This window comes from Marmota marmota, unplaced genomic scaffold (assembly GCF_001458135.2).
Source record: "Marmota marmota marmota unplaced genomic scaffold, marMar, whole genome shotgun sequence".
Classification (NCBI taxonomy): domain Eukaryota; kingdom Metazoa; phylum Chordata; class Mammalia; order Rodentia; family Sciuridae; genus Marmota; species Marmota marmota.
This window is the reverse complement of record NW_025999842.1, coordinates 25645335-25672211: the sequence shown is the minus strand read 5'-3', so window position 1 is coordinate 25672211 and position 26877 is coordinate 25645335. Positions and strand designations below refer to the sequence as shown.

At 38.2% G+C, this 26877-nt stretch overlaps 1 protein-coding gene across 1 annotated transcript in view; it reads right to left on the bottom strand.

Moving 5' to 3' along the window:
• Prdm1 (PR/SET domain 1) overlaps window positions 1-25566 on the bottom strand; it is a 98442-nt gene extending 72876 nt beyond the window's left edge. Inside the window, exon 1 of the mRNA XM_048816069.1 lies at window positions 25475-25566. The gene's annotated coding sequence lies outside the window, so the exon portion shown is untranslated. The remainder of the gene's footprint in view (window positions 1-25474) is intronic.
• Between the last annotated feature and the right edge of the window lie 1311 nt (window positions 25567-26877).

Below are 26877 nucleotides of genomic sequence, written 5' to 3'. Positions count from 1 at the left end.
TGTACAGATGCAAAAATTATTCCCTACAAAAGATAGGACAAATAAAGACCAGCATATCTAAAGGCTGAACTCCATAAGACGCTGATTATTAGGAATCACCCATCCTTGTCCCTCAGCCAGAGGCTGCTCAGTCACCATTCATTCACTTGCTGTCACTAAAGAGTGGGAAATTTATACTAGTGTCTTCTCTCCACTGTATCACAGAAAAACATGTTCAGTTTTTTGTTCTTTAAATGGATACACAAACACTCTGTATCAAAAGCTACACAACAACAACAACAAAAGAAAACAACCTTCTTTCAAAGAAGTTGTCTGCTTGGGCTGGGGATGTGGCCCAGTGGCCAAGCCATATGCCTCTGCATGTCCAAGGCTCTGGATTGATCCTCAAGCACATTTTCCAAAGTTGTCTTTCTTAATGTCACTCACAAAGAGAAATATACCATCATAAGTGCCTCTGTTAATAGAGTTCTTATGCATTACAGAATTTGAGGGAAGATTGCTGAAGGAAATAAATAAAAAGGAATGAAAGAAAAAAATCTGTAATGTTGCATTTGATTTGCGAAACATGAGGTCTGTTTCAAAATTTCGGAGTCTCTTGTATTTAAGATCAGGAACTTTTAGTCGTGTTTATCATTCTTATTACTTTCTTATGACTAAACACCATAAGACATTAGTAGTACGCTGTAGGACCTACTGATGGTGAGAAAACTAATACTCAAGTGGCTAAATCCCCAGAGAATAGCAATTTGATAGTAAGAAGCAGTATAATAATGTCATGTCATTACATCTTTGAGACTTCAGTTTTGAAAGGATATAGATCATAGTTTTATCTTTTCTTAGAAGAGAAATGAGAATTACGCTTATATTTATCTCTCCTACCAATTAAGCTTCAACCTGCTGAACAGCCACTTAGACTCATATTAAAATGTTTCTTCATTTGAATATTCCAAATCTATGTTTCAGCTGGAATACTATTTTTTAAAAGCAGCACAGTTCTAAACAGATATCACTATAGGTGATAAATACTACTTAATTATTTTTAAACTTAAAAAATTGCCAGCATTCTAAACCTGAGGAATGTTAGTAAGCTCAAAGTTAAGGATCTTCTACGACAAATTCAGAACTCTTGTGCTTGTAGATTATTTTGTACTATGGATTTTGTCAAGCATATGGCATAAAAGTTAGTGAATTCAATGTCACAAAGGGATACAGCTGTGGAAGAGCCCAAATTACACAATAGTAATTTTGCATTTTAACACTGAGGCCTTTAGTGCCTTTTCAAACTTCACATAAGGTCCCCATCTCAATCGCTCCTTCTCTTATCCTTTAAAATGTGAAAGAAATTGATTGATAACATATTTCAACTTCACCAGATAGCTTAAACGTGGTGTGTTTGCTTAAAACAACAACAACAAAAAAAAACCGTTATATACAACATTACTTACTTTTAAATAATTAATTTTGCATTTCTGTTTTTCCTTACAGAGGTAAGAAATAAAAAATTTAGCATACAGAAGTCTGTGGATTCAAACAACCATCTTCCTCTTTACAGAGCCATTTTTATTTATTTATTTATTTTTGTTATTTTAATGAGGATGGATATATTACTTAACATCTAATAATTAAGAAAAAAGAGGAATTTTACTCTTTTCCTTTTGAAGCATGGTAAATAACCTCCACTATATAAAAACCAAGGTTAAAATACATGGCAGGGGTGGGACAGTAGCTTAGTGGAAGAGTGCTTACCCAGCATGCACAAGGTCCTGGGTTTGATCACCTGCAACCCAACAACAAAAACCTCAGTGCTTTCATTTGTACTCTACTGAATAGGTAAGACTCTGATTTGATAAAGTTTTAAGAGCTCCACATCTTCTTATGTGGCTTCTTCCTATGGACAGATGACTAGAAATGCAGAAAATAGCCTGGTGTGGTGACATATCTGTAATCCCAGTAGTTCAGTTCAGGAGGCTGAGGCAGGAGGATTGTAAGTTTAAAGCCAGACTCAGTAACTTAGTGAGGCTCTAAATAACTTAGTGAGATCCTGTCTCTAAATAAAATGTAAAACAGGCTGGGGATGTGGTTCAATCCCCAGTACCAAAATAAATAAATAAATAAATAAAGGCAGAAAAATGATAGCATGAATTTATAGTACAATGACATTTTCAAATGTCACATGTTGCCAGGCATAGTAGTATATGCCTATAATACCAGTGGCTCTAAAGGCTGTGGCAGGAGGATCGTGAGTTCAGAGCAAGTCTCAGCAATTTATCGAGGGCCTAAGCAACTCAGTGAAACCTGTCTTTAAATAAAGTACAAAAAGGGTTGAGGAAGTGGCTCAGTGGTTAAGTGCCCCTGGGTTCAATCTCTGGTACCAAAAAGAAAAAAAAAAGTCATATGTCTGTTTTATAAGAAAGTCATTTCCTTTCATAGAAAAGCAATTCAACATGAGTTTAAAATTTCAACTGCAATTTGTCTTGCAAATAAAATGAGTGTCTAAGGTATATTTAAATCTCTGAATGGGACATAGTACTAATTAGATAGTAAGGGCATGTGTTAGGATGTTATTTGTAGTGCAAAAACAATAATATATTAGTGTGTGACAATTTTTTAAAGGTTAAAGTTCCATGAAGAAGGTTATTAGCACTCTATTCATTTGCGGCCATATTGAGACAGCTACAAGATTGTACCACCCACGGATAGAGGTCCAGCTCTGCTTAAGGGGAATCAAACAGGCTTCAGGAAATGTAAATGGATATGTGGATACTGGCTTGATTCTTCTGGATCTTTTATCAGAGGAAAGGTAAGAATTCAGGTCATAGTTAAGGTGTAGTAGAAAAACAACTCAGATATCAGCCAGCAGATTCTAACAGTAACTGGTGCTGACCCTGCTACAAGCAATGGGGCCCTGTGCAGTTCACTTCAACCTGTCCCAGTTTTCTTGTTCATAAAATGGAGAGTCCCATAGAAAAAGGATCCAGGGCTGGGGATATAGCTCAGTTGGTAGAGTGCTTGCCTTGCATGCATAAGGCTCTGGGTTCAATTCCCAGCACCACACACACAAAAAAAAAAAAAAAGGAGAGAAAGAGGATCCAGTTCTTTTCTGAAGGACAGGCCATGTGGTTCCTACCCTAAGGAAGAACCAGGAGTCCAGCCTACTTAAGAGAGATGTACAGGGATTAAAGAAAATTTAAGAGTAAAGAAATTTAAGAGTAAAAAAAAAAGCAAAGATTGTTATGGCCTAGTTTAGTGAAGTTTCTTAGAGAAGACGAGAGTCATCAGAAGCTACTTCAAATCACTAAAATTTAACTCCTATTAAACACTACAGGTAATCTTCCTAGTGCACCAGAATCATACAAACATTACAGAAAATGCACTTGTAGGAGAAGGAAAATACGAAAATAAGAATAATACCCATGGCATATAATAGACCAAGTAACCAAGAGAAAAGTAACAAAGGTCATTTATCAAGTCATGGTCACTCCCCACTACCAGTCAATTTGACCTTCATATCGAAGACAATGGTAATGTATTAATGACGAGATTTCCAAGCACTAAGGCAGAAAATTGGAAAAGGCAATCAGAAAGGATAAGGGGAACCACAGCCAACTGTCTGTCAATAAGAATGGAATGGAAAAGCATAAACACACAATTAAGAACTCAAAAAAAAAAAAAGAAAGAAAGAAAAGAAAAAAAATCACAGCAACCTAAATCCACTTCAAATGGAGGGCAAAGGCTTTGAAGAGCTTCATAATCAGTAGTTGGCGTGATGACTCAGTATCTGTAAACAATAGTGAAATGGTGTTCTGTATTCCATTTAGTGGCCACAGGTATCTGCATCTCGTATTTCCAATTTTGCCAGAATAGCTTGCTATTTTAGTACAAATACCGTTATGTTACTGTAACATTTTTTCTTCCTTCTTAAGCTCTTTCTTGCTCCATTTGCCCCTTTATGCTAATCTTTTGGGTGAAGGATAAATAACATGATTGTCATTTTAGATATCAGGAAACGGAAACATCAGAGGTAAAATGACTTTCTCAGAATCATCAATCTCTCTGATTGTTGCACACACTTAAAGAAATAAACATCTCAGTTTGGGAGAGGAGAGGAGAACATGGTTTTTCGTTTTGTTTTTTTGCTTTTTTATTAGTTGCATGACCATCATTTTCTTTTCCTATGATAGTACTCAAGGAAAAAACTTCTTTGCCCTCAAGTAAAAGGTTAGGTTAACTTGGAGAAAAGCAAGCCCATTCAATCAGAATGGGAGAAGAGGAGGAGATTGTGAAGGGAAACACCCAAACATAGGAAATTGGAAATACTTTTTAAAAAGAAAGAAAAAAAACATAAAAATCCGAGAATTTGCTATCCGTAAGCCTGAAGTCAGTTCAGTTTATATCTGGCATCAATTTACACACTCTTGCCAACTTGATTTAGTGTGCACACTTGGATTTTTTTTTCCTCAATTATCAAAATCCAAGTAAAAGTACTTCTGATAAGTGATTGCTATGAATGGCCTGCTTTTTACACTGTTTATTAATGCTAGCATTTTAGAAGAGCCCAGATCCACCCCAACAGAATGAAAATCCTCAGAGGTTGTGAAACTTGAAAAGAATGGGCCTGTGGGACTGGAAGGAAGCAGGTGTGCTTGCTAGGAAGATGCCCTGGGATGACCTATGTGAAAACTGAAATTCAGGTGTCAAGGGACTTCCCCCAGAAACTAAGAGTTATCAGTGAACTTGCAGGTAACAAGTTACAGGTAACACTCAGTTAATAAATTGTACAAGTCACAGAAAAGAGGCTTTGAGTGGAATGTTGAGAATACTGCTTTTTGTTGAGGGAATACCATCATTGGAAAATCAACTTGCTTCACAGAGGCTGAGTGGCTCAGGTGACAATGTCTTGGTATGTGCCTAACTCTGTCGCTTACTAACATGGCCACAAACAAACTTCCTAATCAATCTCATCTGTTAATTTTTTCACCAATAAATCCTAGAAGCTGGACTTGGTTATCAGTACAGTTCTTTTTTTTTTTTATTCTTCACCAATAAATTAAAAAAGCTGGACTTTGTTATCAGTGCAGTTCTTTACAACTCTGTGGTCCCACAGAATTCAATGTCGTTTCACCCCCAAACCAAAGGCACCCGTTCAAAATAACAGAGGACCTTTCCAGCCATATCCTCCTCTCTTTCTCAGCACACCCCTCCCACTGCAGTCTTTATTGCTCATTCCTAAAATGGGCCTGGCCTTTAATCTGCCCCTGTTTCCACAGTACCATGATGACTGACAGAGTCAACCGTGAGGGGATGCCACTAAATCAACATCCCTTCAGGATCCCTTTCCAAAAAGGAAAAACCCTGGCAGCTGGCCTTGGAACCAGGGTCGTCCAGCCTGGCCCAAGCTGCTGCATCATCCATCACTGAGAACCGAGGGGACACTTGCCCAGGGTCAGACTGGCCGAGCAACTGTGCGAACTTATCCCAAACCCCATCACGCTTCCCCTTGCTTGTTTCTAAACTTAGCTATTTTCTTCCTATCATAGTGCCCTCCGGCAGGGCAGGGTAAAGGTGCGCAGGTCACCCTCTCTGCCAGTTCACAGTGGAGTCATACACCCAGACTCAGACATACACACAGAGCAGGAGTGTTTTCTATTAGCCCCCATTCATTAATATTGCCTTCTAGCTGCCATGTTGTGTTTGGAAAATGGCTACATTTCAGCAGCTACTTCCTATCATCCAAATGTGCTTTAGCTTAAAACTAATTCCAAATAAACAAGATCATTGCTTCAAAACTGACAGAGCTGAACAAACAACCTCTGTGTTATTCTTTATGAAGTAGACCCAGAGCTCATTTTCAAACTACAGTGGTATTAAGAACTAGAAGATTCACAGCATTATTCAGAATAGCCAAAATGTGGAAACAACTCAAATGCCCATCAACAAATGAATGGATAAACAAAATGTGGTACGTACACACAATAGAACTTTACTTAGCCATGTAAGGGAATCAAGTTCTGAATAACCTAGACACACAAAAGGACTGTATGCCTTCACTTACAGCCCAATTCACAGAGCAGAAAGTAGAATTAGCGGAAGAGAGAGTTATTGCTTAAGGAGTATAGACAGGGCTCTGTTTGGGGCTGATGAAAAAGTCCTGGAATGCAGTGATGTCTGCACAACATTGTGAATAAATGCAACTGAAATATTGAATCACATATCTTAAAATGGTTAAAATGGGGTTACAGCTCAGTGGCAGAGTACATGCTCAGCATTTGAAGAAGGGCCCTGGGTTCAATTCCCACCCCATGCAAACAAACAATTAAAATGGTGAATTTTGTTATACATATTTAATCACAATTTGAAAAAAAAATTGTATATCACTCCTCCCCAAACACCAGAAGAGTTAAGTGTGAAAGATCAAAATAACACGCAAGTTAGGAATTTGGAAATTTCTTCTTTTTATTCTACATTTTGGATATAACTATAGTACACAATTCAAAAGTCAGACTAATATAAAAATATATGCAAGGAGACTGTCAGCCCAGATCCCACCTTCAGCCCTCCTCTCCTTTCCCACCAGACCATCAAAGCCCATTGTTATTGCTTTCTTCTTCCAGTGTTTCTTTAGCAAACAGAAGCAAATGCATAGGTAGTCTTATCTTTCTTTCATACACAAAAGGTGACAGACTATATTTTCATTGTTTGGCACCTGGCCTTTCTTTTAAATCTAAAGGAGTCTGGAACTTTCAAATGCAAAGTTAGAACTGGTGATTTTACACATTTGTAGAAGAAAGGGACAGAGACATAACTTTCTTTATCCAAGTAATACTCTTCCAACAAGTGCAAAGAAGTTCATTTTCTACTTCAGGAGAGGAGAGAGAGAGAGGAGAAATGTTGACTTCAAGAAGCATTAGGAGGGCTGACTTGCCCTGGGGGAAAAGTTTACAAGGTGCAAAGCTCCTCTTTCAAAGCAGCTTTATTTCCATAGGCCGCTAAGAGATTACCACCTTGTAAAAGAAAGGAAGAAAGGCAACCTACCCAGCTCTGAGTTATCCGTCCCAGCAAGGGAATACTGGGGGTGGGGTAGGGGTGGCCTCTGGGTGACCACTGTTCAAACAGCAAGAGCAAGGCTCTCTCTTTATATTTAAGGAAATTCACTGGGCATCTCACAGGACCTCTTGGGAATGCCATGAACCTATTATGTCCCCATGTCCTCTTCTCTTCTCAGCCCCATTTCACCAGACAAACAAAGCAAAACCCAGTCCATCATCTTCCCAAACTATTTTGGTCCCAATAATTCACAGCTTTGGCAATTTAAAAAAAAGAGAGAAAGACACCTGTCACCAGAAAACCAACTGCTGTCTTTTAAGTTTCTATTAAAAAAAAAAAAACACTTTCTATTTTCTCAAGCGAAATACAAGATTTAGAAATGTGATGACTATAAACATAAATTGGAATGTTTCATCTATTACCGTCTATTATCATATGTATGCTTGATCTATATAATACATTTATATGACAGATTAAATTTAGATTTTATCATAGATTAAAGGAAGATAATATGCATTAAAATAATCTGGTTTCAATTTAAAAAAAAAAAAATCCTGAACACTTCAACATTCTTGCAAGTATTTATCCAGTATTTTTTCTTTGAGTATTTTTTGAGCATCTTTTATGTGCCAGAAATTGTTCCAGACACCAGAGACAAAACAGTGATGGCAGACAAATGCTTTCCATGGCCTCATGGAGATAGCATTCTGCCTGGAGAGAGTGGAAATAAAGAAGCAGAGGGCTGGGGACGTAGCTCAGTGGTGAGCGCTTGCCTCACATGTTCAAGGCTGTTTAATCACCCTCAGCATCCCTTAAAAAAAAAAAAAAAAGGAAACAAATTGATAAATGTTTAGGCAGCTGGGCACCACAATACCTGATTTTCTGAGAGGTTGAACTCAGGAGGCTGAGGCAGGAGGATAGCAAGTTCGAGGCCAAACTTGAAAATTCAGCAATAACCTGTCTCAAAATAAAAAAATAAAAGGGCTGGGGATGTAGCTCAGTGGTAACACACCCCTGGGTTCAATCTCTGGTACCACAAACACAAGCAAAAACAAACAACAACAACAACAAAAAAAAACACATAGATGTGTGTATACATACTTATTTACTTATTCTTAGGCAATGACAAGAACCATGAAATAATTAAATAAAGAAGGATAAGGGGATGGGGGAGGAAGCCCTTTTGGACAGGCAGAGCATAAAAGGCCTCTGTGAAGAGGTGACCAAACTCAATCAATGAGAAGGTGCCAAGCAGAGAGGGAAGTAATAATTCCATGCAGAAGAACCAGCATCTAGACAGAGCCTGGGGAGGAAACGGCTGAGGGCATGTGGCTGGACTCTAAAGAGCAAGAAGAGCCACTTCTGCCTCGAAATCTCTAACAGCACAGATGGGATCTCAGAAACTCTTGGCAGCACTAATGAAAATCAAAAGTTTTGGTCCTTCTTCTTCTTTTTTTATTCCAGGTATTGACCCCAAGGATGCTGAACCACTGAGCCACATCCCCAGCCCCACTTTTTAAAAAATTATTTGTTATTTTTAAATAATTTGACAGTAGAATGTATCTTGACATATTATACATATATGGGACATAACTTCCCAATCTTATGGTTGTACATGATATGGAGTTACACTGGTTGTGTATTCATATATGAACATAAGAAAGTTACGTCTGATTCACTCTACTGTCTTTCTTATTCCCATGCCCTTTCCCATTCCTTCACTCCCCTTTTTCTAATCCAAAGTACTTCTATTCTTCCCTACCCTCTCTCCTTTATTGAGTGTTAGAATCCACATACCAGACAGAACATCTGGCTGTTGGTTTTGGGATTGACTTATTTCACTTAGTATGAAAGTCTCCAGTTCCATCCATTTACCAGCAAATGCCATAATTTCATTTTTCTTTATGGCTGAGTTATATATATATATATATATATATATGCCACATTTTCTTTATCCATTAATCCCAGTCTTTTTTAATATTTTTATTTTGAGACAGGGTCTTGCTAAGTTGCTTAGGGCCTTGCTAAGTTGCTGAGGCTGGCTTTGATTTTGTGATCCTCCTGCTTCAGCCTCCCAAAGTGCTGGGATTATAGGCAAGTGCCACCATGCCCAGCAATTATGGTTCTTGAAGATTAAAAGAAAGAACTTGAAGAAAAGGTCAAAGGACAATTTACATGCAGGGAGAAGATAAGCTCAATTTGAGCAGGCAACTATAAAATATTTCAGTTTTAGAAGGATCAGGAAGTATGCTGTTCACACACTGCCATTATCAACATCTCTTATTCTAGGGTAAGTTGTAAGAGAAAAACAAAAGGACATGGCAGGTCTTATAAGTCTAACTGCTTATGTTTTTGGACATCTAACCAACAAAGAAAGCAGAGAACACATCACAAAACTTAAAAATATTTTATATTGCATTTTCAAATACAGAGGAATGAGTAATCTTTTCCCTAAAACATATCACTGAGGTCCAGCTCTTCAGAGTTACTGCATATCCTGAAGTTGCTCTGGAAAACCATTCACCTGAAAACATTTGGGGCACGTGCTAGGAATGGGGACACTGAAGATAAATAAACACAACACACAGTAAACATAACCATGGGTTGCGTGTGTGGGTGCGTGTGGAATGTGTTTGTGTGCACAGTGTGTGCAGCATGCGGTCGCAGGCATGCGTGTGGTATAGTGTATGTGTGGGGTAGGGTGGGGTGGGGTGTATGTGAGATCTCAGGAAGGAGGCTGGTTGAGAATGTGGCCACCAAGTACACTGTCTTCCTTTGAACTGAATGTTGAGAGAGTTTGGGCTACTCTCAAGCCACCCTCTTTGGCAATGCCACTATTAAGTATTGTTATAAATAAGATTTGGTACAAGTAACTAAACTAGGACTCCTGGCTCCAACACCGTTCTCTTCCCACCACATCAAGCTGCTTTGCAGGTTTCTAACCTAAAATGAACTGAACCAAATTGGCTAACCCTTTTATGAAATGAATTGATTTGATAAGGTACATGTAGAAATTAAGTTGATGTCCCAGCTGAACAAAGGCTATAACTGTCCTCTATGACCACAGATCTCAGATAAGATTTAACAAGATCTGAACTGATTCACTTCATGGTAAACAAAAAGAATGTTTTAAATGTAAAAACACAGAATGTTGAAATGCATAATAAAGCATTTATCTGTAGTATCAAGCTAAGAAATATATATGTATATATGCATACACATATATAATTTTTTTTTTTTAAAATTAAGGTTCTTAGTACATTTTTTTTGGAAAAAAAAATGGGTTCTGTTCCTAAGAAAGAAAGAAAGAACGAACACTGGAAGTGCCTATAGGAGAACACCCTGCCAGATTCTTGGGTGTCTCAGGCTGTGGGACTTCACTACACAAGCTCGGTCAGTTTGCAGAGGACCTAAATCAGCCTTACCATACTCTGTAGGAAGAAGCGCTGGGCACATCTGGGATTCCGCTGCTCTCAGAGTGGCCTGTTGTACTTCTGCTCGCTCTGACCTGCCCTGAGTGACTCAAGTACTCAGAAGGGAGACAGTCATCACATGGTACTCTAGGATTGCCGGCCACCTTTCCCTCCAGTTAGCTCTCTTTAGTTTCAGTGCTTTCCCTTAATTTATTAATTCATTTTTGTTCTCTGTCTTGATATCATCATTTTTTCCTCCATATGTACACATGTAGATATGTCTCTTGTATCTTCCACCTTTGCTACAGCTCTGAATAAATGTGAATTTTCAAAATGAGCAGAGATTCTCAGAAAAATCAAAACATAACCTTGGGGGGCTGGGGCTGTAACTCAGTGGTAGAGCGCTTGCCTAGCACAGATGAGGCACTGGGTTCAATCATCAGCACCACATAAATAAATAAAGTTATATAAAAATTTATTTTAAAAATATAACTTTGGGGGAATGATTTGCCTAAAGAATTCTAATTACTTTCCCAAATAACTTTATATTCTTTCTTGACTTTTCTTCAGCCTAGTGTGATTTAGCTCTTGGATAAGAAAAGAGGAAATATTCCTAAAAAGAAAATCCATGTTAATATTTGTTACACTATAAATTGGAACTGGGAAGAATCCACTTTGAAGCATATGAGTAACATTTTGAAACCTCATTGTCACACATATACTTTAAATGAATTTCATTCATTTGGAATTGGTCCAGTTTCCCCTTTTTTGATATCTTCTGTCCAAGTTAATTGACTTCATGTGGAAAAGCAAAACCAAGCAAGCACCTAACAACTTCCCATGCAAGTGTTCTAGAGTGACAGCAGTGATTAAGAAGGGACACCCCCACGCTCCCACTTAAACTCAGATGCTACCAACTAGATCTGCCTTCGCTGCCTGCCAGTCAGGACAGGAGAGAAACATCCTGGAAAGCAGAAACTACTTGACTTGCAACGTCTGTACCAAGCACTTAATAAATAGTCAGTGTGTTTACTAATGCTAGGAAAGGGACATTAAGGGCAAAAGAAAGTGTGGATTTTAAAGGGAGGGTATTGGCACACAGTTACTGTGAGGACTAAAAGAGGGGGTCCCACCAACTCTGCACCTGGAGAGGATTTCCACAAGTGTGTGTCATGAAGAACATTGGGCTCATTTTCTAAAAGGCTTTGAAAAGAACATGGGATTAAGGTGCTTGAAGGTCAATTTGTGCATAATGGAAAGCCATGAGAAGAAGGTCCTGAAGAGTAAGAGATTTCATCAATAGGGTGCATTTTTCACTGAACAAATTCTGAGTGAATACAGGGGTGTGGTGGGGAAGAGACGGGCTTTGCCCATATCCTCATGGGTGCCCCTCTAAAGGTGAGGAAGACACCATTCTAGAGGAAGGATTGACCCTGGATGGCCTGGAGCTGGAACAGTCATCAGGAGAGTTTAGGAAACATAAAGACTGGCCATTGCAGTGTAAATGGAACAGGTGAGCAGGCATGTGGACATACGTAGGTAGATCTCCAGCGACAGGCACAGAATGTCAACTCTCCAATGAGGAGTGACATTGCAGAAAAGCCTTAAAGAGTAGAGGGAGAGTAAAGTTCAGATGTGGGAAACATATTACCTACTTTTTTGGAAGTTTTAAAAGATTAAAAGACCTGGTATGATGGTGTACGCCTCTAATGCTGGTGACTCAAGAGGATTGAAAGTTCAAGGCCAGTGTCAATAACTAAGTGAGACCCTGTCTCAAAATTAAAAATAAAAAGGTCTGGGGATGTAGCTCAGTTCTAGAGCTGGGTTCAATGTTCCCAGTACCACCACCAAAATAATGATAATAATAATAATAATAAAATAATGATAATTTTTAAAAGATTATGACCTTTTCATTGGCAATCTTTCCCCATGGTTAGTTGCATATAATTTGGAAAATACAATCGTAGATAATTTGATATGAAAGGTCTACTCAATTAGCATTGTAACAAAAATGACAGTTACCTGTGTCTCAAATAAGTTTTGATTCACCAACTCCTAAAAACCGTGCAGAATATTAAGGAAGCAAACTAAGAAAAAGAGAGAGAGATCAGTCAGAAGGAAGAAGTCTAGTCAGAGCTCATTATGACTAAGCCTCAATGAAATACACTGGGGACATGGCAAATAATAAGCATTAACTTGAGTGTAGTGTGTCATCATCTGGTAGCACACCTTCCAAATTACTTGCAAGTGGCATAAGCTGTCACTCAGCATGAGCTTCAGGGGAAACCTTAGATGTTTTAAATGGACTGTGTTACACCAAGGACTCTGCTGTCAAAGTAGAGAAGCCATGAGGAGAATTCCTCCTTCCAGTTTAGCACCCTTCCCACTGCAGCAAGTGCCCAATAGCAAGTGGCCAACAGCTTCTGCTGGAGAGCTGGGAGAGGCAGGATCACAATACAGCTTTCACCTCCAAAAACTGGAAAGAAGGGAGTCATTTCTCCAATGGGTACACCAAACACCGAGGACACTTTGGTGATGTGTGGCAATGTTCTTATTCTCTTCCCTTTTTTCTTTAACTTATTTATTTATTTATCGGTAGGGAAGGAGGATGGAGGAAAAAGGAAGGCATCTTTCAGGTACAAATGGAGATTACCAATGGTATCTGAAGTTAAAAGATGTTTTAAGAGAATCTCCAGCTTCAATATAACCAGGGTTCAGGTTCATGCCTCAAGGCAAATTTGTTCAGTTCTCTTAGTTGCAAGACCACTAAGCAGGGGTCCTTTGAGGAAACTGACATGTTTTCCCCCTTCCCACCAAAGTCCACAGTATGCCAAACATCTCTAATCATACCCTGTGTAGTAGTCACGTAGGAGACACCCAGAGACTCAGGAGGCTGAGGCGAGAAGATCGCCAAGTTCAGGCTAGCCTCAGCAACTTAGTAAGACCCTGTCTCAAAAATAAATAAATAAATAAATAAAAAGGGCTGAAGAAGTAGCTTAGTGCTGAAATGCTCCTGGGTTTTTGCCCTTAGTACCATAAGAAAAGAAAAGGAAAAAAAGGTCAATGATCACCTGTGTTGTCTAGAGGGGTCACCCCTACTATCCACATGGGGGAGAACGGAGAACATGCATCAGCCTTGGCCGATGAGTCTGTTACAACAGCCTGTTGTTAAGTGTTTACACACAGCACATTTGCCTCAATCCAAACAAGGATCTGCTCTCCAGGGAATACATCACTTTCCACTTTCCATGCTTGTAGGAATCAAGACACCTTCACGAGAAGGAAGTGGAAGGCATGAAGAAGTAGTGAGCAGTGTGGCTGATCAACTTTAGAGGCTGAAAAGTGGCTCATCTGGGGCCAAGAAACCAGTCTATGACTTAGAAGTTCAGCTTCAGAAGTCTTCAGATGCCAGAGATACAGCTCTCTTGCAATGCACAAAACTGTACAATTATGTAAATCTAAAGTCCCCTAGTTTCTAATACTAACACTATAGTAGAACATGTAGCATAATCCATCATGATTGAAATCCACAAAGAGCATCTATTTTAGTGAGGAGAATCTTAGTTGTTTTCCTGCGGAACAACTTTCCTCCCTCACTCATCCTCCCCCCACCATCAAAAAATGGGACAGGAAATTCTCCAGCTTTCTACTTCTATTTCTAGCCAAGTGTGGACTGAATGGTTTAATGAAAATTCCGGCGAAGTGTGTGAAAAATTGAATCTAACAGTCATGCTTTCAACCCCCAAGTTCTGGAATTGAAAGTCGTGTTTTTTTTTTTTTTTTCCCCTCCAGTTTAAAATGTTTTCCAAATTGATTTTACTCAAAAAACCTAACACCCAAGGAGTCCCTGTGAACAAACAGGAAATTTGAACTTCATTGATTCTGCAAGTTATTGGAAGATTTGTACAAAATTGGTTCTCCTGAAATTAAACACCTGGTTTGACAGCTTCACTAATTACAATCCACTCTACAGAGGAAGGCCAAGGCCTGTGGCCAAGCAGACAGATTAGCCACAGTTACTCAATAAGACAACTATTTAGTAGAGACAAACCCTGGGAGAGAAACCTAAGAAGTCGTGTGCATATCCAAACAGGCAGCCACGGTGTAAAGAAATCCCCTTAAGTCACTTTCGGCTTCATTAGCACATGAAAATGGGGTAATTGAACATTCTCCTGCCTTCCATCAAGTGCCAAAATCAATCATTCATGGAAATTAAGTTTTGATAAGAGGTGTTTAAACACTGTCAAAGACTTCTTGAAGGTGTCATTCTCTCAGCCTTAAGAAGATTCCAGCCAGCCCTTAACTGTAAAAAGCACTAGAGAATTAAAAGTATCAGGCCTGTTGCAAATTTATTGCAATATTAAAACCGTATAGCAAGAGGAAATCTGGCAAAGAGTTTGTTGTTTCCATCAAAATGTTTATTTGGGGGAGTTTTTCCCCCTTTCACAAATATATAATTTTAAACAGTTTTTTTTTTTTTTTGATGAGCTTTAGGATATTCTAAGAAAAGGTAGTTTCAGGCAGACAATACTTTTTTTTTTTAACCTTTAATTTATTTACTTTTTTTTAATGTGGTGCTGAGAATCGAACCCAGGGCCTCACATGTGCTAGGCGAGCGCTCTACCGCTGAGCCACAACCCCAGTCCCAATACTTTCAATTACAATATCAAAATGTATAAAATGAAGGTGAATGTAAACTTCAAAAGAATTCACCTAGATTTTGTCTTTCCAAGAAACTTAAAAACAAGAAAACAATGATAATAATAACCCTTAAAGGAAAAGAATAAGATTTAAGAATAATAATCTACTCTACCCCCCACAAGCAAAACCTCCCTTTTTTTTTTTCAGATAAGTTATCTTCTGTAACTGTAGGAATACCAGAAAATAGGCCACTACAAAATCACTTGGTTCTTTTTTCCAACTATATTCTTTCAGCCTGTAAATATTTGCAAAGCCTCACGAAGTTACTCAGGATATGCTTATCTTTGGTGCCACAAATATCAGTCTTTTAAACAATCTGAGTCAACAGCTACATTCAGTATTGCCCCAAACAAAAGGGTTCTAAACCAAGGGGCTCCGGTGAAAGATTAACAATCAGTTTCAATATCTATGTTAGGCTATATGTCACTACCTTTTTTTTCTATCTCTAATAGCTCGAATTGACCATCTCCATACACAGAGACACACACTCCATCTCAGAAGTTGGGAGGATCAGCCAGTGAAAGCCTTCTATCTGGTTGTCTACCCAAACCTGGTCACAATGAGGCAGTGGAGAGGTCAGGCTGCAGAGAGCCACTGGAGCCCCTTTCCCTTTTCAAGGAGTTTAGCCACCCTGGGAACCTTTGATCTGACTATCAGCAAACACACACTCCCATATTTTGTCCTCTCAGGGATAGATTTCAGAAGGGGTGGAGAGCGTCACCAACAAAAACAAAATGAGTCTTTGCTAAACAGTCCATACATTCTACACAAGGAAAGGCAACCCCTTCCTCCATCTGTCACCTCTCCACTGACTCACCTCTCACTCTCTCTTTGGAGAAACAGGTAAACCGATTACATCAACAGTGCTGGATACAAAGCTGTTCTGCTTTGGGAACCACGTGCACTCAGGTCCAGAAATTACTAAGCTGCAGGCTTGAGGTGAAAGTCTGCTGCTTTCAGGTTCTTTATAATACAAATAAACCACCTAGGAAAACTATGACTTGAACCATTAGGCAGGAATAAACAGACAGGCTATTAGCAGGCCTTCTTCCCAAGCACTCAAAAGAAACACGGAATCAGTTTTGCAAGGAGAAATCCAATGGACTTAACCATAAAATAAGAAGAATGGTAACAAAGATGAGGGCCAGAATCATGTTACCAGCTTCAAAGAAAAGAAACAAAGAAGCTAATGATAATTTTTTAAAATGTCTACGGATAACAAGGAAGCAAAGCAGAGATACAAGTCCTGCAAAAGCTGGACCAAAATAGGGTATGTGAATGAGATGAAACTAGCAGACTACAGCAGGGCACACTTAGCACCCAATAAACCTGCAGTCTCTGGGTGTTTGTGTTATATTACTAGGTGCAGTTCTTACACAGAAGCCTCCCCTTCCTTCTAATCTTCTAATCAATTCTTTCCCTTCCTGAAAAAAATCAACTAAATTATTTTTAAAAAACTTCTTGCCTATAGGAAGCTTTACACACAGAAGTTAGTGCCTGATGATTTGTTAGGGAAGATCTGGTATGTGTTCATTATTTTAGCATGGATTGTTTCCAATGCCCCTTTTTACTCTCAAAATTGTCACGATATGGTCACCTTCTTTTTCATATGTATATAAATGTTTATATACATATGAAAAATGTTTATATATATGAAAAATATAATATTGTTTAAAATATATACTTGTATATATGGATAAATGAGCAGCTCCTAAGTCCCAACTATATATTCCTACATATATCTGTATAGGATTTCTCTGAATAGGCAGAGAGCTTTACTACCTTGGAATATATCAAATTAACATAAAAAGAGAAAGAACAACAACAAGATAACCATCAACTAATACCATTGTAATAAAATATATAATCCTGTTGAATGTTACTAAGGAAAATGGTTCACAATGTTACTTTTCCCATGGGCACATACAGCTGAAAAACCTGGCCAAGCTAGGTTTACCAACAGGAAGGGATAAGAAACTGGGAAAAATCAGAATGAAAATCAGGACCATACTCTCTAGGTATACACACAAACAAGCAAGACCAGTGCTTGATGAATTACAGTATGGGATGAACTGAATGCCTTAAGTATCAGTGGACAAAATCAGTAAAAACAAAATCTTGAAATAGTTATAAAATAGTTATGATGTAAATTCACATTCGATGAAGATAATGCAGAGTATTTTCTGAATTTATATAAAGCAGTATACATTAAAAAAAAAAAAAGCCCTGGACATCTTTCCACCTTTTAACATTAAAATTAATTGCCAATGCAACATGCCTTAAGGATAAAAGAATTAAAAATTAATTTCAAACTAAATAAAACTATGAAAATCCCATTTTTACTTACTTGCCCAAAATAACCATGTTATGAAGTTCTTAATCATCACCAATGGTCACCATTATCCAACCTTTTCCCCTGTAGCATCAGTAAGGGTAAACTTTCTAAGCAATTCTCTCAGAAGTTAAACATTAAATTAAAATATTAAAACACCACTAAAGCTTTGTGATGACCTGAAGGCATTTTAAGAGCAGCAAAGGTTAGAAGGGCAGTTCTCAAATAACACCCATTGTTCTATCCCTGCTTAATGACAAAAGGAGCAAAGAAAGCGATTACCTGGTTTTACCTTGCATCTCAATTCAAATGCTACTTAAGAAAACAACAACAACAAAAAACCCTCATTTTTTGCAACCCAACACTCTTCAATTTAGTCAAACTAGAACTATTCTTTTAAAACTAAATTAATTTTTCAATTTTGTTTATGCACCAAAAATTCAAGTGCAAAATGGTCCTGAATGCAACAGCAGATTTAAAGTTAATTTAGTATCAACGTAATATGTTTCAGTAAAGATCCAAAAAAAGTAGAGAAAGTAGAGAAAATATTAAGAGAATATTTCCAGCTTGAAGTTCTGTGTAAAGTTATTTGTGGATATTAACTTCCAAGAAAGTAATTTTATAATCCCCCCCACACACTTTGTAAAAAGTATATGTACTCACCCTACAATCCCTATGGAAGAGCAAAAAACCAAGAATGACAAACAATATGAGCTGGGGGTGAAACTCAGGGGGAGAGTGCTTGCCTGGCATATGCCCCTAGGTTTCATCTCTAGTACTGTAGATGATGATGATGATGATGATGATAACAACAACAAAACCCAAGACAATTTAAGGAACACAGTTGGGGAACTCTTTCTACCAGGTGTCAAGACATAGACAATTTACTCCACTGTAATGGAACAGGACATACAAATAAACCAAAGAAAAGGGTCAGAAATGAGTATATATGAGGCTGATATATAAAGTAGATAGAATCTGAAAAGTATAAGGAAAAGATGTACTATTTAACAAATGGTATTTGGATAATTATATATCCATTTGGAAGAAAAAAATAGCTTTCTATTTCCTAACAAACACAAAAATATATTCAGGCAAATTAAAGACAAAGCAAGTTATTTTGAAATTTTTAGAAGAAAATATGGGTCAGTATCTATAACTTTAAGATGACAAGGACTTTTTAAACAAGAGACAAAAACACAAATTCTAAAATAATACACAAATGTATTTTGCTATGTTAAAAGTAAAGTTATGCATATTTTTTAGGTGTCAATAGACCATTATTATTATTATTATTATTATTATTATTATTATTATTATTATTATATTTGATGCTGAGGATCAAACCCAGTGCCTCACACTTGCTAGGCAAGCACTCTACCACTGAGCTACAACGCCAGCCCAAAGTTCTGCATTTTTAAAGACACCATAAACAATGCAAAGCTAAACCACAGATCAGGAAAATATTTTTACAGCAAAGGTGTCAATAAGGAATTAGAATCCAGAATAGACACAATAATAAACCAGCAATGAAAACAAATCTCCCAACATACAAAGCAAGCAAAATACAAGAATAAACAATTCATGGCAGAGAAAACCCCAGATGTCCAGCTGAGAAAGATGCTCAACTTCACTAGCAGTTAGAAAATTGTAACCTAAAACAACAATTTAGAGCTGGGATTGTAGCTCAGTGTTAGAGCACTTGCCTAACACAATGAAGCACTGAGTTCCATCCTCAGCACCATATAAAAATAAATAAAATAAAGGTATTGTGTCCATCTACAACTATATATTTAAAAACAATAATTTATACCCTTTTATACCCATCTGAGGTGAGGAAATATTTGAAAGTCTGACCTTATCAATGTTGATGACAATATACTTATAACAGGAATTTGCATACTGCTAGAAGCATTATAAATTGGTATGGTCGCTTTGAAAAGCAATTTGGCGATATTTATCCAAATTGCAAATATGGGTACTCTATGACCCCACAATTCATTTTCTGTGTGGTACCCATGTGCACATTTCTGTGTATGCAAGGAAACTCAAGAGGTTCACAGCAGCCTCATTTAACATAGGAAAAATTACAAACAGATAAATGAATGATGATATGTCCATGAATGGAATTCTACACGATTGATAATGGAATGAATCAAAGCAACACATATCAGTATGGATATATGCCACGAAAACAGACTGTTTAGTTACAAAGAACACATGTTTATAGTCTGTGTTATTTGTCTGATTTTTTAATAAGCTCAACAATACTATGAATATATACACATACACAACAAGTTTAAAAACCATGCGTGGAAATAACTTTGGTAAGAGAGGAAGGGAAAAGAGTGTACAGGAGGCTTTAACATTTGAATAAAATAAAAATTTGAGGCAAAGTTGATTTTGATGTGTCGTAAAGATGGGTACAATCCAGAAAATGTATTGGAACTACATATTGGGTATAATTTTCCTGTGCTTTTTGGCATAGATGAAATATATTAATAAAGGAAGATTATATTTTATCCTGATTTTAAAATGACATAAATTAAGCCTGGCTCAGTGGATCTGTGGCATATGCCTAAAATCCCAGCTACTCAGGAGGCTGAGGCAGGAGAATTATAAGTCTGAGAACAGCCTGAGCAATTTAGTGAGATTATATTTCAAAATTAAAATTTTTTAAAAAGAACTAGGGATGTAGCTCAGTGGTAGAGCTTTTGCCTAGCATGAACAAGGCCCTTAAAAGATGACAAAGAATAGATGTAAGAAAAAAGATTGAAAAGCTTAGAAAGCTTGGAAATTAGGGCTGGGATTATAGCTTTGTGGCAGAGTGCACAAGGCCCTGAGTTTGAAACCCAGCACAGTTTAATAAAGGGGCGGGGGTGGGTGGGTTAATGACATTTTACTTTAAACCAGGTAGGCTGGCTTCTCCAGGTTTGAAATAGGAAGAAAGTATTTGATACTGACAATTCTGAGAAAGATAAAGACTTTAATAAGGTAAAATTAACTGTCAAATGTACAGAAGGAAACCAAGTGTATCTGCATTTGACTTAAGAGTTTATTTACAGTTTAGACTTCCTACTAATTTATGTTAGAGGCAGAAAATGTTTATTTTCAAATACAAAATATAGTAAAACGTTTTAAGTATGCCCACCCTTACATTTAATCAAAATTTAATAGATTTGGGTTACTATTTAGCCACAAACTTCCAATTTGGTAGACCCAGAATACCATAAACAGGTATTTTAAGTGTGAGATGCTGTGAGAGACAGTAATGTTGATCTGTAAGAACAAACTTGTTAGAAAGCCACAACCAGAAGCAAACTGAATTTGTAATAATGATACTTAAAATTCATGTATTCAGGCTCCTGCCACTTTGTCATTACATATATTAATGTAAAATAGAAACCAACAAAATATAGTTTCCTAAGGGTATTTCTAAACTCTCTACCAATCAGTTTACTTTTTAATTATGCTTGCGCATACAATGCCATTTTTATTAAGTGAATTATATACAAAACATTGACTCTCAGTTGTCAGATGTTAATAAATACTAATGCAGTGATCTTTTCTTTCAACAATGATTCGCATCTTTACTCAAGTTTAAAGTATTCAAATCAAAAGAAACAAAATATTTTTCTTCTGCAATGGTAATATTTAACACATATGCTTTTGTTCATATATTATCCACAGATTGTTTTAGAATTCGTAGAACCACATTTAAAATTTCATTAGGAAAAACCCCACACATATTTTACTCAGGCAACTGCTGAAAGGCATTCTGCTTCATGTACAGAGCCTTCCACTGTTCACACAAGTAACTCTGTGTATAGAACTCTACAAGTTAGGAGCAAATGTGGCTTAAAATCTTTAGAGAAAAATATCCTTCAAATTAACATATATACATATATAATATATATGTATGTGTATAATATATATGTATACACATACATATACATATATATTATACACATGTCTCTATAAGTTTTTTATTCCTTCTTTGTACTAGGGATTAGACCCAGGTCTAGTGTATACCAGGCAACCACTCTCCCACTGAGTTACATCCCTAGCACAAATTAAGGTATACCTTTGAAGGGCAAGAAACCCAGCACGATAAGATGGGGAACAACAAAGTATTACTGAAATGGAAGGAATAGGTCTTGTTTTTCAATACATGCTTTGGAGACTGTCATCCAAATACCTACGACAAAGCTCAAAGACCTCTCTTTTTCCCCAGTAATTTCTACTAATTTATAATGCTTCCAATGACTTCATAATTTCCAATAGGTAAAGAAATATTTCAAAATCCCTTTTATAACTACAGAGAATACCAGCTTTCTGAGGGCAACCTCTGCAACTTACTTCCTTTCAAAAAGGGCTTAGAAATGCAGAACCTAGGGAACCTTAGTAACATCACCTCCAACCAGCTAAGGACACAAGTGTAATAGAGACATGTCATTACAGAACAAATAAATATTTTTTTAGCAAAGAACTAAGATTGTTCTATTAAACAAATATTCTGATGTTAGAACAAGAGAATAAAGAAATTATTTTTAAAAATTATAATCTTGGCCTAGAAAGTATAATTCTACTTTCATGCTTTCCATGATACATGAAGAAGCTTAAAAATAATTTAGATAGCTAGGAAAAGACACTTAGTACAAAATGAAAAATACTATTAAAATAATTTTCAGAAAAAGTAATTAAACCCATTCCAGTTTATTTCTCACATTTATTGGCACTGTGACTGCTGAGTTCCTTCTACTTTTGACTCCACCCTTTATGGTATATGCTCAAGGCACATTTGTCATTTAAATTATATGGCCTATTGAGGAGATTTTTTTATTGCTCAGAATTCCAGCAGCCTATGAATGCAGGGCAGATAAGAATCCTGAAGCCCTGAAAAAAAAAAAAGTAGCAATTTTAAGGCCAGCATATGTTTTCTTATTTGCTTAAATGTGACAAGTCAAAATCATGGTGATGTGACTCCAAGCCAAGACACAGTCTATCTGGCAGAAACATTTAATATATACAGAAACAGGATTCTAATCCCCTCTGTCAAAGGGTATAACATTAGCTGTATGTACCCGCTTAGAGCTATGTTATCACTAAGAAAATGAAAAATATTTATAAGTCTTAAGACTGAACGGAGATGGACTCCCAAGAAGATACAGATCTCACTTTGTAATATTCTCTAGGCATTTACTTAAAAGAAAAAAAGGATGATACGTAATTCTTGCACAAAGACTAAAGTTTATTCAAAACCAAATAGATTTTAAAACATGGCATACAAACCATTAGGAGTTTGGGCAGGGGAGGACTTCAATGCTATAGAAAACATGTTAACTCTTCCCAATGAGTAGAAAACAGACAACTTACAATGATGAATCTTTAACATACAGCATAGAGTTTTAAAAGCATGATACCATAAGGATTAAGAACTAGATGTATAAGAGATCTCAGTATTTTGTCTTAATGTTTTATATTGATATTTAATTTACAAAAACCCAATCGTTAATTACCTTTTACTGCACCAAGAAAAACCAGTGATTATTACATTTATCTCACAGTTGTTACAGAGAATTTGATCTTTGTGCTTATAGTTCAGGGTCCTAGAGGTTTGGTAACATTAATTCAGATTAAATTGTGCATGCTTTAAAAATGATATTCAGATGCACAGCTGATTAAGTGTATTCTTTATAACACTTCAGTTATAAGAAAAAGAGTTATGTTATCCAATCAGGGCCATTTTAAGATTATTATATTTATATTTTATATCCTGTCTTGCTGAGTTTTTTTTAATCAGAAAACATTTTTAACAGAATTTCCTAAAATCAGAAAGAAATCATGTTTGAAGAAGAAAGAGGTATTGAAATAGAGAGAAAGGCTATATCCTCCTGAAAACTTTTCCAACACAGAACAAGGAAATGGTGCCAATACAAAACTCTGAAACAAATGTTTCCCTGCGTTTTGTACCACAATATTTAAAAGCATCATATTTTAATTTCAGGCCTTATAAACTAAAGATGTCCCTGAAAATTAATTACACTTATTATTTTGGATCCAAGTTTGTGGCTGACAACATCTGTTAGAAACTTCATTGTTCCTCCTAATGAAAGAACCAAGTCTAATTGACTGATGAAAAAAGTTTAATTCAAAGGGAGATGTAATACTGTGAAAATAACCAAATAATTTTCCCCCACAAATATTCTCCCTGGGAGAAAGAGCTTTTAGTGGGGGCAGAGCTTCTCATGCATCTGTGTCATGTATCTACTATACGTTTTATTATTTTTCTCACCTACTGCGTCTTTACAGCTAAAGACTTTATTTAACCAATTGTTTTCTGAAAATCTTTTTCTGTCCTGCACTGTTTTACTTTAGCAATGACCGCTAAAAACAACATCTCTAACTCACATCTTTTCTCTCTGTTCCCCCTCCTGTTTTTTAAAAAATTAGCATCCGTTTCTATATACACGAAAATACTTAAAACTTTAAAAGTATTTTTCTAAAAGCCTCATTAAAAAAGGAAAGGAATAAAAATCAAAATAAAATGCCCTCTATAGAAAAGGTCTCCTGGACTGCCAAGGCAGTACAGTTCTCGTGCCCAGCCTGGTTTGTGAAATAGAGAGGCAATCAGCGCTTCATTGACTCCTAAATGAATGTGACAACTCCGGGTAGGTGCCCACCTTGGCATATGCCCATTCTGGCATCTGCCCAGATTCTTCCGCCCAAGCCTCACCTACACACTTGCCAGGAACCCAGGACCTAAAATAAGGTGTTTGGGGGTGGGGTGGGGTGGGGGGTTGCCAAGGATGAGTCTGGGCCAGAAGCTCATTCCGCAGCATCTGCATTTGACTCATCTTTCCAGCTTTTCAAACCCGGAAAAAGGAAGCGCGGCGGCTACTAGGGCGGTGTGCGCGGCTAGAAAAATCAACGCTCTAATCAGCTCCACAAGGAGCCCTTCTCCCTTTAGGCTCCCTCCCCGCCGCGCACCCCAGGCTTCAGCAAGTCCGTAGATTCGGAGGTCTGAGAAGGCTCCTGTGACACTCTAGAAGTCATCCGATCCAGGCTGACAGCGGTCCGGGCCCCGACGCCTGGGGCTGCAGCGCATCGCGCCTTCCCCACACAGCCCCGCGCGCTGACAAATTATTTTACAGTTTGTAAACCCAGCTATTCATGCCGCGGAATCTACTCCAAGACAGCGACACTTAGGAAGTCACAGGCAGGAGGACTCGGGCAAGGCTTCTCTGGAAAATTTTCTTTGCACAATCCACTTCTCCCGGCGCCCCGCGGAACTTTAGACGAAATGAGGCACTCTGTCTCGAGGGTCCTCTTGCCCTGATGTGCGGGACCCCTAATTCCTCCAATCTTGTCCAAATAAACCTAACATTTGGGCAATTCTCACCCCACCCCCACCCCCCATGTTTTGGTGGCCAACTTTAAAGAAAGAGGTTCGAGCTCAGAGAAAAGGGCGCGTAACGGAGAAGGTATTTCCCTTCCATCACACCTCCTTGCTCGCCTTGGAGCGCTAGGCATCGCTGCAGGGTTGCTATTTTTTTTTAAATTACGCAATTTAGGGTAACGTAGTCCAATCAAGAGCCGCTAGTTCCATACTCGCGGGGCTCAGTAGAAATCACTGTGGAATTTGCTTTTTTTTTAAACAACGACCCTGGGCTGGAGGGGCTTGTTCTGAGCCGAATTACCCTTCAGCGACGTCTTACCTCAACCCCTCGCCTCCCACGGCTTCTCCGGTGACTGCGTCCCCAACGCGACAGCCGGGAGCCCCATCCCCAGAGCCGCTCTGACTCTTTGCCTTCCTTGCCACATCCCAGCGCCTTTTAAAACTTTGGGCACAGCTTTTGTGTGACGGATGGGTAATAAATGTTACTGCCCTTCTTGTTCCCCGTCTTATTTCACAAATTCGGAAAAGATAAAAGTTTCATTCCAAAGTAAGGCGTAAACGACTCTGCGTTTTATTTACCCTTACCGGTTGGTGACACGGAATTCTATTCTTCGAACAATCCGTAGTGATCGATCCTAACGTCCCTCTATTCTGTTTTTAAATACCGAAAAAGTAAAGCCAGACGAGGGATATCTAACTTCGCCAGTATTTAAAGATTAAGCAATAGCAGAACCCAAATCATCACACTTTCACTGCCTCTAACTCTGGGCGTTATTCTCCTTACTGAAGTCCTAGCCCAAATAACACCCCCCCCCCCATTTTGATTCTTTGAAAATCAATTTCCTAAAACAAAAGTAACATTTTAAAGAACTACTAACGCCTCATTTCTCATTGTAGTCACAAGCGGCACACCTGCGCAGCTCAGCCCTCTCCTGAAGACGTTGAGCAGGGAAGTCAGCAATCTTCCAAGTGGCACCTTCACTGCGCGCCTCGATAAACTTAGAAAAAAAAAAAAAGCAATTTCAATCAATGCTCCCTAAGCTTTCTTGAGGAGGGCCGTCAATGCAGCTACAATCAGTCTCTGATTACACAAACATACCTAGGGGCAGGTTGGAGTGTGAGGAGCGTTTTGGGGGTGGGGGTTGCCTACCCGGAGGTGGCTCAAACCAGTTCCTCTATTGTTATTTGGTTTAGGAAAGCTAGCTTTTGTTTCGTAGTGGATATTTGGGGTAAAAACTCAGATGCCACAATTAAGCCTCATGGAAGTCTTTCAAAGGGCAAAAACTTCCCAAAATTTAGAGCTTAAGTTCTTTTAAGTTAGGATACTGAATTAAGCATAGAGACTCCAGTAGGAAAAAAGATCCAGAGTCATTTTCAAATATTGTAAATGAAGGGCAGAATATGCTGCATCTATTTATCTGCCCTGTTTTGCAGGAGCTCAGCTCCACTCAAGGGCACCTCTTTCAGATTGGGAAAAGTGGCGTCAAAGGGACTCATCGGGTAGAGTTTGGGAAATCAAAGGTTTTAGACCCAACCTCTCCCCACCAGCACTTGCACTTCCTCTTTGGAGAGAGAAAGCCTAAAGCTCCAGCTTCTTCCCTAACAAACCAACCAAAGAGAACAGAGGCCCCCACCACCTGGAGACCTACATCTAAAAAGAAAGATTCTTTCCCGCCTAAGTAGGTAGCATCTGATGAAAGTGACTGTGCACAGTGCTTAGGAAATCCCGGGCTTAGGAATGTCCGACTCTCTTAGGTATACAGGACTGGGAGACCTGAAATGCAGCGAGGCACAAAACCCTCTGCACACCAGGTTTAGCGGGTACTAGCTCTCAAAGAAGCTTTCATTGAGTGAGCAGAGCTTCCCAGGCCCGGATGGGCGCGTGGTGCAGAGCCGCTGGGATTGGCTATCCTACATCACGTGACCGGCCAGCGGCGTCCTCGTGACTCGCCCCCACCCTGCTCTAGCGCCGCTGCGGCTGTGCCTCC